We start from the raw sequence: 12,410 nt of genomic DNA, 5'->3' as shown, positions 1-12,410 counted from the left end.
CATGACCTCCGGCGGACGTGCGGCTCCCTTCCCTCTCCAGGGACACCTCGCGCCATCTTGGACTGACGCAGTTACAGCTGCCGCCGAGACGCCGCCGAGCAGCGGACCTTCCTCCGAGCCCCGCCGCCGCTGCCGCCGCCACCGCCACCCCGGCTCGGTCGAGGGGAGGGCGGGCGGGCGCGGTTGCCCGAAGCCCGCTGTCCTTTCGGCCCCGCCGTCCCTAACGCTTCTCCGGAGAAGCCTCTGCCCCCTCTCCTCACCCACCGCGGCTGGTATCATGGCGCCCGTTTTCTCCCTTTGCACCAGCCACCCCCGACAGCTCCCCGAGCCCTGCCCAGCAGCTGCGTCTGCCCCTGCTGCAGGATGATGTCAGCGCCTGCCAATCGGAGCGCGCCTCCGCGGCCCGTCCGCAGAGCTGATTGGCTGCGCGGCAGGCCGCCGCCGCCGCTCCCCACCCTCCCCCCGCCTCCTCCTGACTCAGTGCGCTCTCCGCGGTTCGCTGCGGAGAAACGGCCAAAGACAGGAAGGGGGAGGGGAGGGAAGAAGGGCAGAGGGAGGAGGAGGAGGGAGGAGAACAACAACCTCGCGGCGCGACAATCACCAACCGCCCCGAGACGGCAGTCGCCATTTCGTATTACAACAGGCGGAACCCCCAAGCGAGCAGCCCCACCACGCGTCCTAGAAAGGGAGAGAGAGAGAGAAATAGATACACATCGGGATTAGACAAGGGGGGGTGAAGAAAATAATAAAAAACAATAAGCACATCCACACACTCCACCATGGTCACAAGACATTTAATCGCCCTCCCTTTCTCACCCCTCTGCATACTCTGTGCCCCACGGCAGCCGCCTTCTGTGGGGTCCAGTCGGGCAGCCAGACAAGTGCCATTCCCACCTCAGCTGCTTCTTCCTCCTACCGGGAGCGAGCTCCTCTTATCTAAGCCTGTTCCTAACTCCCTCCTCCTGCCACTCGATGGTCTCGGCTCCATCAAGGCAGGGCAAGAGCTGCCAGCCCAGCTTTTATCTGGTGCCCCGAGCTTGCGCACTGAAGGAGGCTCACTCAGCCCCTGGTGGGCGTCGAGCGAAAACCCCAGCCTGCCTGCCTGCCTGCCTGCCTTCCCCTCCCTCGCTCGCTCGCTCGGCTCCCGCCGGAGGGGCTGCGAGCAGGCGGGCCGGGAAGCGGGCTCCGTGCGCAGGCAGAAGTGGAAGCCGGCGGGTGGCGGGGAAGGAAGGCGCTCGGCATTGACGGGGAGGCCGCCATAGCTGGTTGCCGCGAGCAAAATGGGGGACGGGGACGCGCGGCTACGAGTTGCCCTCTGAGCCGGGACAGGTGTCCCGAGATTTCCAGAGAAGGGCCATTTCCTCCGCAGCAGGAATCGTTTTGAGGAAGCGGATCCGACCCTTCGCTCGCACCTGTCCGAGGGTGAAAACGAGAAAAAGAATCCCTCCGATGAAAGGCTCGTGCGGTCGGACGCCACGAGTCGCAGCTGCCCGAGACGAGCCTCTCCGCGGCCGCCGAGCTGCAACCCTGAACCCTTGGCCTGGAAAACAAACGCAGTCGAGCGCGGCTTCCTCCCTGGGCGAACGTACCTGGCCGCCCAAACGCTAAAGGGACACGTTTCTGCCAGCTGCTGAAAAGGACTAGTTTTCACGTCTGAAGTCCAATGTACGGCTTATACCCGTGCACAAACCCAGAGCCATGCCAGTGGTCCCGAGATGACACTTTGCACGTTGCTCACCGAGGCCCCGCGAACTAAACCAGTTTGTTTGGTAGATCCTGAACGTGAACTCTTAAAACATACATAGACGGTCGGGGCTGCGACCCGTCAGCCTTCCTTAGGCAATCCTTAAGGCCGTCACTTGCTTCGGGCAACTTCCTCCTTTCCCTCACCGCCTGTCACAGCTGAAGGCCTTGCCTGGCCGCCCTGAATACGAACCCAAACGTCTCCCCCTGCCCTCGTCCCACCCGGCGCTTCCCCGACCCTCCTTTCCTCCCTGCGCGCTGCCCCTATTCGCGCTCCCGTCGCCTGGCTTTATTAAGGAGACACACACACATTGCAAAAATGGACCCGGGCGAGGGTGGGTGTCGGGCGGGGGGCGTCTTGCGCTGCCGGGCACCAACGGAACTCCAGCCCACAAGCAAAATGGCGGCTGTTTGGCTTCGCCCTGGTAACCCTGCCCCTGCCAGGCGGGACGGGTGAACCCCGTGCAGCGGGAGGAAGGGGGGGGGAGTGAGGCGACGCCATTTTCCCAGAGAGAGAGAGGCAGTGACATAGGAGGGAGCGTAGGCGGCTGCGAGGAGGGAGACGGGAGCAGGAGCAGCAGCAGCGGCGGCCGCGGCAGCAGTGGCAGTTAGGGGGTTTGTGCAGAGGTCCTGAGGCGAAGGCGCTTCTCCCTCGGCCGCCGCGGGACTCTGGTGCAGCCCAGCCGCCTTCCTCGGGGTTCCCTGCTGCCAGTGAGCCTCTCCCCACCCCCAGCTCCCCACAGGCGGCTGAGGGGCTCCGTCCTGCCCAGGCGAGGGACATCCGCAGTGGGACTGTTGCATTGTTTTGGTTGGGGTAAGAGAGAGGGGCTCGGTTAAGGGGGTGCTGCTTGCCTGGCCTGTGACCATTACAGGTGAGTCTGCCATTATTATCCTTATTTATTGTGGTTGTCATGCCCCGTGATGGGAGCCTGAGGGGGAAAGGCGGCGGCGGCGCCGGGGGGGGGGGACACCTTTCAAAAAGAAAGGCTAAAAAGTGGCGGCGCATCTCGTTTCTTCTGGGGGTGGGTGTGTGTATATCTATATATACGCGTGTGTTATATTCATTCTGGATTGTGGCTCTTCTTTTTACTCCGTATGCTCACCTCGCTCCGGTGGGGGTGGACTGGCTTAAAAGGGAGAGGGAGTCGCTCTATCTTGCGAATATGGCGCGTTATTGTAACTGGCGGAGCTGATGGGTGGTGTGTGTGTGTGTGTGTGTGTGTTTGGGGTGGGGGCCCCCGCTATGCCAGCCTCCTGCTAGAAATAAATCTCCCAGAGGTCGCTTAATGCGATGAAAGCGTGGTTCTTTTGCTTGTGTTGTCTCTCGCTTTAAAGAACAGGCGCGGGGTTTTTTGGGGGGCAAATATTTATGTTATTGGGAACCGAGGTTCCCGTAAGACGAATTCGGGCGCTATGTCCTTGTTCAACCCACCCGCCGCCCACCCCGGCCACTGTTATTTGTTGTGTTTTGTGGTACTAATAGGGCTCATTACGGGCCTAATCTTCCTTTCCACACACACACACACATATATACTCCTCTCTCATTTTATCTTCCATCTTCTCGTTTCCCCGATCCGTGTGGTATATATAGTAGCAGGCGAACGGCGAACAGTTCCGAAGACTTTGAGGAGCGATTTAAAAGGGGGTGGGGTGGCAGGTGGGGATTTACCCCAGGGTCCCCCTTTTCAAAAACTGGTTGCATAAGGTTATATTTGCCCTCATCTTTGTGTTACCCTCCGTGCCTCCTGGCCAGGGCTGGCGTACCGGGAACGACACATAGGGAACCTCTTTCTTGAAAGGAGTTGGTGGCATAGACCCTACTGCTGCAGACATGGGGGAGGAGAAACAAACGGTCCACTGTGTAGTACTAAATAGGGTAGAAGAAACATAATATAGTCCAATTAGAAAGGTCCCGTCCTTCTCAGCACTCAATCATCGAGGAATGCGCGGTGATTAAAAGCCTAGTTAGTGGTTTTCAAATGATGTAGACAACTCTCCGAAATGCTACTCTTATAGTAAACCATATGAATTTAGGGCTGTTTTCCTCCTCCGTATATTTAGATTACCTTTAAAGAGATTAATAGTGGAACACTTTTCCCCCGTTTAAAAGCATATCTAAAAGAAATCAAAGCAACGCCGGGAAACCTAGGTGACCTACAGAGGAGGTTTGATGACACACGCTATACTTTTAAAGTTACTTTCCATAAAAGTGGAGTAAAAACTGTAATTTCCCTCTTTTGTCCTTTAGAGATTCTAAAAATGGCGGCCTCAGGCTGATGTTGTGGTAATCTAATCAGCTCGGGTCCTCCACACCCCATGCAGTGCATTTGTCTGCAGCACATTTATAGGCTTAATATGCTTAAATGAAAAAAAGACTGCCGTCTTTAAGTCATGAACGAAACGTATCTCGTCTTTGCTACGATTAAAATGCTGTGTTCCAGCTGATTAATTTTATTGGTTATTTGTGTGAAAGGCACAAATCAACCAGACCAGTCTTCCTAGGGGAGGGGATTGATGACGGACTGGTGTAGCTGCTGTGGTCAATGTGTGTATGTTTGAAGTGAGTTCATATGCATGCCATATTAATCTTTTTACTTTTGTTTTTAAAATGGTGGACAAGTTCCTCTTGGCCTCTTAATCTAGATTTGTGCTGTAATGTCTAATGCTGGCATGTAACCAGCATTACAATGAGAACATGAAAATAATTTTTATCATGGCACTTCATTTGAGATTGTGATAGCACTATCAAGCCAAATAATTTCTAATCTATTAATAATCTGTTGCTGCTGGACAGATTTTCCCAGTGTTTCTGCCTCCCCCAAGGAATTATACAGATAGATTTAAAACTCCCCCTTCTTCGAGGGGTGGGTGTGTTAAAGGTTACATGTCTTAAATGTGACTTTTCTACATGATTTGTTTGTTATACATTACATGTGAAATGCATATTTCACTGTGAAAAGGGATTGTTTGTAAGGTGCTAATTGCCACTGACGAATGAATAGTGATGATGCATTTAAAATACAGTAACTATTGTGCTGTTAAGCCTTCTCCTTTATCTTCCCTCCTCCCCTGCCCCCCTTCCGGGTCTGTTGGATACAGTTGAGAGCAACATGCTTATCTAAAAGTATATGAAAGTTTCACTTAATTATATTTTTAATATTTTTGCAGTTAGAATGACTTGAGGATCAAGTTGCAACTTTAATGTGTTTGTGTAACCTTCTGCAAAGTATTATTTAGCAGTGGATTTTCCCTTCAACCCAGGCAACATTAATTTACATATATTAACTTGACTGCCTTGCATAGTTAATAACCTGCTTCTTAGACGTGTAAATGGGGACAAGGTATGCATTACAGGGCTATTCATGTATGCCTTCAGTATGTTGTGAGGCCAAGAACATGTTAGTTTACACATGGTTTAATGTATGGGACTACAATCCTTTATCCATTTAGCTGGGCGTAAACACCATTGAACTTAATGGGGCTTGCAGCTGAGTAAATGTGCATAGGCATATCTAGTCAAAACAATGGTCACTTTTAATGATTTTAATATTTTTCATACTGTATATACAGTCTTGTGAACCTGGAAAAAGTTGATCCTTGATTATAAACAATTTTGCTTAGGTGTTCATCTTCTCATTTGAATTATAAATTGAATTTTGTGTGCTGAAAAATCAAGGGTGGCATCTAAGTTAGAGTAGAACTTAAATCCATTGATTTAAATGGGTATACTCGTGACTATAGAATAGTTAGTTAGATGCCATCCAGGTGGTTTGGTTTTATTTACTACTTATGATGACAATATTTGGTTTCTCCAAAATAGGATTCCAAGAAAACAGAATATTATGATAATTCAAAACCCACCATTAAAAGAGAATTGAAGCCATTTTAAGGCCTTTGTTCTATGTTGTCTGTAATGTGGAACTGCTAGTAATGTTGCATTCCACTAGTGGGTTCTGAACTGTACGTATCCTTATTCTAAGTTTTATTTTGTTCATTGAGATTTTTAAAGAAGGCTCACCTGGTTTAGTGGAGCCACAGTTCCTGGCTGTCATTTACTGGGGAGGGGCAAGGCAGTGAGCAGATTGCCATGGTGCACTGGCAGAGCCAACTCAATGCTTCCACTAGTGTTTGATGCAGGATCTCTTTGCCCCTCTCCCTCCCAGCAAGCAGCAGTGACATATCTTTTGGGAAGCAGCCTTGCAGTTCTACCTCATCAAGAAAGGCAGTTCTGCACCCAGCAGAATTTAGGATTGTAGCCTAAATGATTTCGTACTGCAGATTCATTTGTTAGAATCCAAAAGTGAGCTTCAATGGGTCACAAATCTGGAGCACAACTCGTATATTTCATCCAGTGAACCATAGTGTACCTTTTGGTACGCTGAGAGTCACAGTAATAGGACTTAATAAAGTGTTACATGGCTTAAATTATTTTTTCCATATGTGGAAATCTTATGCATATTTATTCAGATATAAGTCCAATGGTGGACAGCATAGTAGTGTGGCAGTGCTCACTTGACCTCCTGGCAGCAGAGTCACTTCTGTTTACCTGGAGGAAGAGTGGGAGGGATAATGTGGCTGGGAGGTCAGCACTGTGCAGATGCCCAGGTAGAAGAACCATGTTGGCTCCGCTGCCTTGTTTGCATCGTGCTGACTTCCCCACCACCTCACCTCTACCACTCTTGCTTTTGGTAAGTAGCAAATCAGTGATCCAGAGGTCTGGTTATTACATTTTTCAGGAATTACATTCTTCCTTTAAAAGTGCAGCAAGGTCTTTGATCTGAGCTTCTGTTAAATAAACTTTGGTACCATAAGTGAGATGAGCCTTGGTTGAATTCTGAAACTTCTTTTCAGAAAACTTATTTTTGTAAATTGCTGAGTTATAGAGCACTATAAAATAGAATAAATAGAGCTAACCTAAAATTTGTTGGCATATTTTCTCTACAAGGAGGACAAATTCTTGTACAACAGCTAAGTAAACATATGGGGCTCCATTCTTCTCATAGAAGGAGCTTCTAGTTTACAGAAGAAATCTTCTGTATGAGCATATCAGAAGCACTGAATCCAACATATGACCATAAGAAGTCCACTGCATGCTGTTCGTCTCAAGCCTTTGACCAAGACAATGTCTCAAATAAAAATTCAATGTAATCTGTAGTACAGTTGATCCAAAATAAGTTGGTTTATTATTTCTGTTAAGAATTAAAATATTCTCTGAACTACACTGAGTGACATCCATTTGTGTCAGCCTGCTTGTGCCAACAGGGCTCCCTCTGTCTCCACTGTTGCTTCCTGAGAGCCCCCCAAATCTGCTCTAGGGGATTGGAGGATTCTCTGAAACAAACTGGGGTGTGGTTGGGTTGCAGGGGTGAGGAAAAGAAGGGGAAGTTCTGTTGCTTTTGCTGGCACAGCTGGACATCGTCTCCTGAGTCTTTAGCTCAAATTTTCATTAGTCTGTGATGTAATGGAAGCCTTCCCACACCCCGTGCTTTGTAACCTGTAAAAAAATACAATTGTATTTTATCTCTTTAAAATAGTGAATATTCAGATTTTTGTTTTACTTAATTTTAAAAATGCCTGGCACCATCTTTATCAGTTTTTAGATGGCAGACAAACCCCCTCCCGTAAGCTTTTGGACCTTAAGTTGAAGAGTTTGAAGTGCTTCTCATCTCTTAGTGGGGCTGGTTCTGTGAAGCCATTGTATTGTAGGTTTTTACTGGTTTGTCGTCACTCTTTTTAGTGTTTATACTTTATTGTAAGTCACTTTGGGTCTCTTTTGTGAGTAAAGCAACTAATTAATATAAAAAATAGAATTAATCTTGTGTACATGTTTTGTATCAGGGCTTAACATCTAATGAGGTTCAAAGCTTGTGTCTCAAATATTTTTTTGTGAAGTTTCCAAATCATATCCTGAAATATTATCTTAAAAGGAGCAACACCCTCTGCATCTTGGACTGAAGGTGCGGAAAGTAGTGGTGCTTTCTTGTCACTTATTTAAATGGTGCAGTGCATTTCCTTTTCATTTGAATTGCAATGTAATAATGGAAAGCTTTAGCAGGAATGCAGTGAACCTGACACTAAGCCAAAGATTAGCCTCAAATGCACATTTGGAACTCCAATTTAATTTAGACCGTGATATACAGAAGAGTATATTTTGATTCACCAGTTACAATTCCAACATTTTCAGATTTCTTTGTTGTTGTTTTTTACTTATTTATTACATTTACAGTATATACCACCTTTCCCTCCAAGAAGCTCAAAGTGGCAGACGTGGTTCTTCTCTCCTCATTTTATCTTAACAACCCCTTGAGGTAGGTTAGACTGAGAGGCAGTGAGTGGCCTAATGGTCCAGTAAGCTTCATGGCTGAGTGAAACCAGACATTCTATAATCTTTGAAATATGCCTTTTTTGACACTGAAAAGAAACCACCCATTCTTCTACTGTTTATTGAATTTAAATATAAGGAGAAGCTGGTTATTGGGGGTGTGTTGCATGCATGCTTTATAGTTGAAAGTAATAAACTGCATTATTTTTGTGGGATGATTTCAGCTTTCTCATGAGTAGAACTCTATTATTGGAATACTCGCACTGGAGGAAGAGAGGCAATATTTACTAATTCCTCCTTCCTGCAGTTCTCCTTGACCCCTGAAAAGCTGCTCTAAAAGTTTGGTGACTCTCCCCCTTCCCTCTTTCCAGCAGGAATTCCCTTTGATTTCAGTCCTGTCTGTGAATGGAAGGAACACTGAATCCAATCTGATGTCTTTTAAATGTTTTAAACTACATAATAGAATACCATTTTTCAGCATCACCTCCTTCGCAATGCATTGATGCAAGACTATAGGAGTGCAGCCTTCTGGGCAGTGTTAGAAACTCAGATATATAAGCTAATCGCTAAATGGCACCTTAAACCCAGGTTATGATCACCACAATGGAATGTCTAGGCACCCCCCCCCCCCGGAGGGAGATTTATTATTATTATTATTATTATTGATTTCATTTTTATACCACTTTATATTTTAAATTAAAAAAATCCCAAAGTGGTTTACAGCACGTTAAAACATCAAATCAAACAATCCAGAATACAAATTCAAGCTTCAGGGGAAATATTTCAGACCCTTCTCCAAGTGACATTTTGTTTTCCACATATTTATTTACCGACTTAATGTATATAGCTGCCCCATAGTACTGTAGGAAGCCAGTGTGGTTAGAGTGTCAGACTTGGACCCGGAAGATCAGGGTTCAAATCCCCACTCCGTCATGAAGCTCACTGGGTGACCTTGGGCCTGTCACAGCCATGTAACCTACCTCATAGGGTCATTGTAGGGATTAACTTGGGGGGGGGGTGAACCATGTACTCATTGGAGAAAAATGTGGGATATAAATGTGATAAATAAGCTCTTCTGCTTACCAGTTTAAGAAAGCTGGAGAGCCAGCCAGATGGAGATGTCAGTCACCAACTTGGCATCCAGAGATCTCCAAGTGGTCGCAATTGGACCTGCGCCAGTAGCAAAATGCGCCTGGCTAATTTCTAACACTGCTTCTGGAGTAGTGCATATTTTTTAAATAAAGAGAAAAATATCTTCTCATCATCTTATTTCCAATGAAATAACCATTAGTAGCCACCACCACAGTCAAGTTGCAGCACATATATTCCTTTCAATGTAGCATTCTGTTTCAGTGGTTAAAGAAAAGACAGCAACCTTCCTTAGAGACCACAGACTAGAAAGCTTATGACAACTGATCATAGAACCATTTTCTCATATGTTTTGGGAGAAGATTTAATTATTGTTTATTATTCCACCCAGTTCAGTAGTCAAAACTAGGAAAATATCTAAGATTGCAATCTTAACTACACTTACTAGGGAGTAAGCTCAATTAAACACAGTGGAGCTTACTTCTGGATAAACACAGAGAGGCTTGTGCTAAAGTTTCTGCTGTCTTTTGAGAAGGTACTAATTTTGTCAGGGCCTGCACAAGACATTTTGCTGCTTGAGGCAGAGCAGCAACCCCCCCCCTCAAAAAAAAAAAAATTATGGTGCATAATATCCAAGGTCAAACAAGTTATTCTGGCAGTAAAAATGCAGCAATAATAAAATAATTTTAAAAATTGCTGCCCTTTCAAAACAGCCCAGATCAGCAGCCTAAGCATTGCTAACTCTTAGAAACATTAAGTTCATTTCATTGTTATCCCATCCTTCCATGGGGCAAAGTGTGGCATTAACTTCCCCCATTATCCTCCTTCATAATAACCGTAGGAGGTAGGTTAGAGAGAATGAACAGAGATCCCAGATGTCCCTGATTTAGTCCACCAATCTGACCACTACACCACACTGCCTTTTTAATATCAGGACTTTATAACACAAAATTATTTCACTTGATATGAAATGACACAATCTAATCCACATATTAAAAGTACAGTAGTACCTCCGGTTACATAACCCTCTGGTTACGTAAACTCCAAGATGCAAAAGTGGCAAACCCGGAAGTATTTGACTGGGTTTCGCCATGCATGCGCAGAAGCGGTCCTCAGGTTGCGGAAACCTTGGGATCCGACCGGACCTCTGGAACAGATCCTGTCCGCAACCGGAGGTACCACTGTATTGGCTTTATTATTTTCCAATTAATCTGTTCCACTACCACCACACACCCTATCCTACATTTTCCTTACCTAATCAGCACTTGATTCATGTTTGTCTTCCCTACCATAGCTAGAGAAGGGGGGGAATCTAGGACCACATTATTATATACTAGATTTACAGTATATCCCACCCTTCTTCCAGTGAACTAAAGTTGATGTATATTATTTTCCCTCCCCTTCACCGATATATCTCCACAACAACCCTCTAAAGTAGTTCTAGTTACACATAGGTAGCCGTGTTGGTCTGCCGTAGTCAAAACAAAAACAAAAAATTCCTTCCAGTAGCACCTTAGAGACCAACTAAGTTTTTTATTGGTATGAGCTTTCGTGTGCATGCACGCTTCTTCAGATACCTCTAAAGTAGGTTAGGCTGAGTGATAACTTAAAAAAGTAGTAAGTGTCAAGTTCCAGACTGTATGGGAGAGACCCACAACTTAAAACGGGGACTTCAGTCTCACCTCCTCGTGCCCAGCAATGCACATGGTGTTAGGGAGAGCAGAAGTACTTCTGCTTCCTTGTGATGTATTGTTTTCTTCCTCCTCGTGCTGTTCCCGCTCTTCTACAAAACTGGCAGCAGGAGGAAAAGCAAAGCACAGGAAAGTGATGTTGATGGCAGAGTTCACGGGTCCCAACCAGTCTGCCACTTGTAAAGCTGCCCCCTATTGTACCACCTGAGTGGTTTGCTTCAATGTGCCTCATTATAGAGTTGGCTCTAATTTTTGTACCATCACAGTACATGGGATACTAACAGAGTAAGAAACAAAAAGTTAAGTCTCTGTACTGAGGAACTTACAATTTGAAATTTTAAATTTGGGCTGCCAGGGGATGAAGTTTGGAAAAGAGATTAATCAAAAGAATATGTGCCTAGTTAAGTTAGACTTCACTTTAGTGAGGAGTATACCCAGCAATAATTTCATGGAAAAATTGGTTTTCCCAATTAAAACAGCTCCATACATTAATTATTCAGAATTTTAAAAGGTGGCATTATGAATGTATTTGTATCAGTACTTTCCATTGTGCAAGCAATACTTGGAAGTTGTAGATTTCCTGGCCTGGGCCTTGGTCACCTTAAATGCGGAGAGATCAACTGTTACAGTTCTTAGGAGTTTGTTTGCTTCCAAATCTCAAACTAGATTAGTCTTTGTTCCTGGATCTAAATTTCCAGGGCACAGGGGAGGCTTTAAAGAGGGTTCAAACTTCATTTTAAAAAATGGAAGCAGAATGATGCAGTTTAAATTTATTTTGTGTTGCTCCTCCCCCCCCTTTAAGAATTACTGTTTCCAAAAAAAGGCACCTAAAAAAAGAAAAATTAGCAGGACTGGAACGGAGACTGCTACAAAGAATGGACTGGGAGGAGGGGAAAGCCATAGATAAGTGAGTTAGGTAAAAGGGACAGGGAAGCCTTTCCCACTGGCCTCCAGTAGTTCTACATAGCTTGATATTCAAACTTAAAGATACAAACATGCATTCAGTGCATCTAATACCTACTAATCATCATCATCATCATCTTCTTCTTTTACTTCCAAATGAAAGTTAGAATTCTAAGGATGTCAAATTCTACCTTGCAAGGTAAGCAGATATGAAGTAGGCTATATACACCCTAAACTGGACTGCTCTGGCAGGTCCTCCGCCTTTCTGCTTTGAAAACAAATGCTTGTTATTTCTAAACTTAGACAGCTGTTACTGCTTTAAATACCCTGTGTTCTAGAAGTAGAATAGAGCTTAATTGTAGGAAGGTACTATAGGTGCTTTTACTATTTGGAAAAAGTGATTTCTCTTTGTATTTTGATTGCTCAGTGGAACCCACAGACTTGTGAAGGCCAGATAGAACTACATTTTTCAGAACGTCGACAGACATATTCTAACTCTTTATAGGTTGACATAAAAAGCTGAGTAGGATATGCTGTAGAGTCCCATTACTTTAGTCAGAGTCATTAGCTCTTCTTGCTGTACATGCTAACAATTACAATATGCTTTAAAAAAAATTAAATAAAGGAATATGCCTGTTTCTTCTCCATCTCTCCACTTCCCT

At 45.3% G+C, this 12,410-nt stretch overlaps 1 protein-coding gene across 9 annotated transcripts in view; it reads left to right on the top strand.

Annotated features, from left to right (window-relative positions):
- The first annotated feature begins 2,205 nt into the window (after nucleotides 1–2,205).
- Nucleotides 2,206–12,410, top strand: part of KMT2E (lysine methyltransferase 2E (inactive)) — a 59,597-nt gene continuing 49,392 nt past the window's right edge. For 6 of the 9 annotated variants that reach the window (XM_081023407.1, XM_081023414.1, XM_081023412.1 and 3 more), the window contains exon 1: nucleotides 2,210–2,615. The gene's annotated coding sequence lies outside the window, so the exon portion shown is untranslated. Of the gene's footprint in view, nucleotides 2,616–12,410 lie in introns of all 9 variants that reach the window. The other 3 variants (XM_081023416.1, XM_081023408.1, XM_081023417.1) reach the window with 3 other exon arrangements.

Source organism: Podarcis pityusensis, assembly GCF_964106645.2.
Source record: "Podarcis pityusensis genome assembly, chromosome: 10".
NCBI lineage: Eukaryota > Metazoa > Chordata > Lepidosauria > Squamata > Lacertidae > Podarcis > Podarcis pityusensis.
The sequence above is the reverse complement of the archived record's forward strand: the minus strand, read 5'-3'. Positions and strand labels throughout refer to the sequence as shown.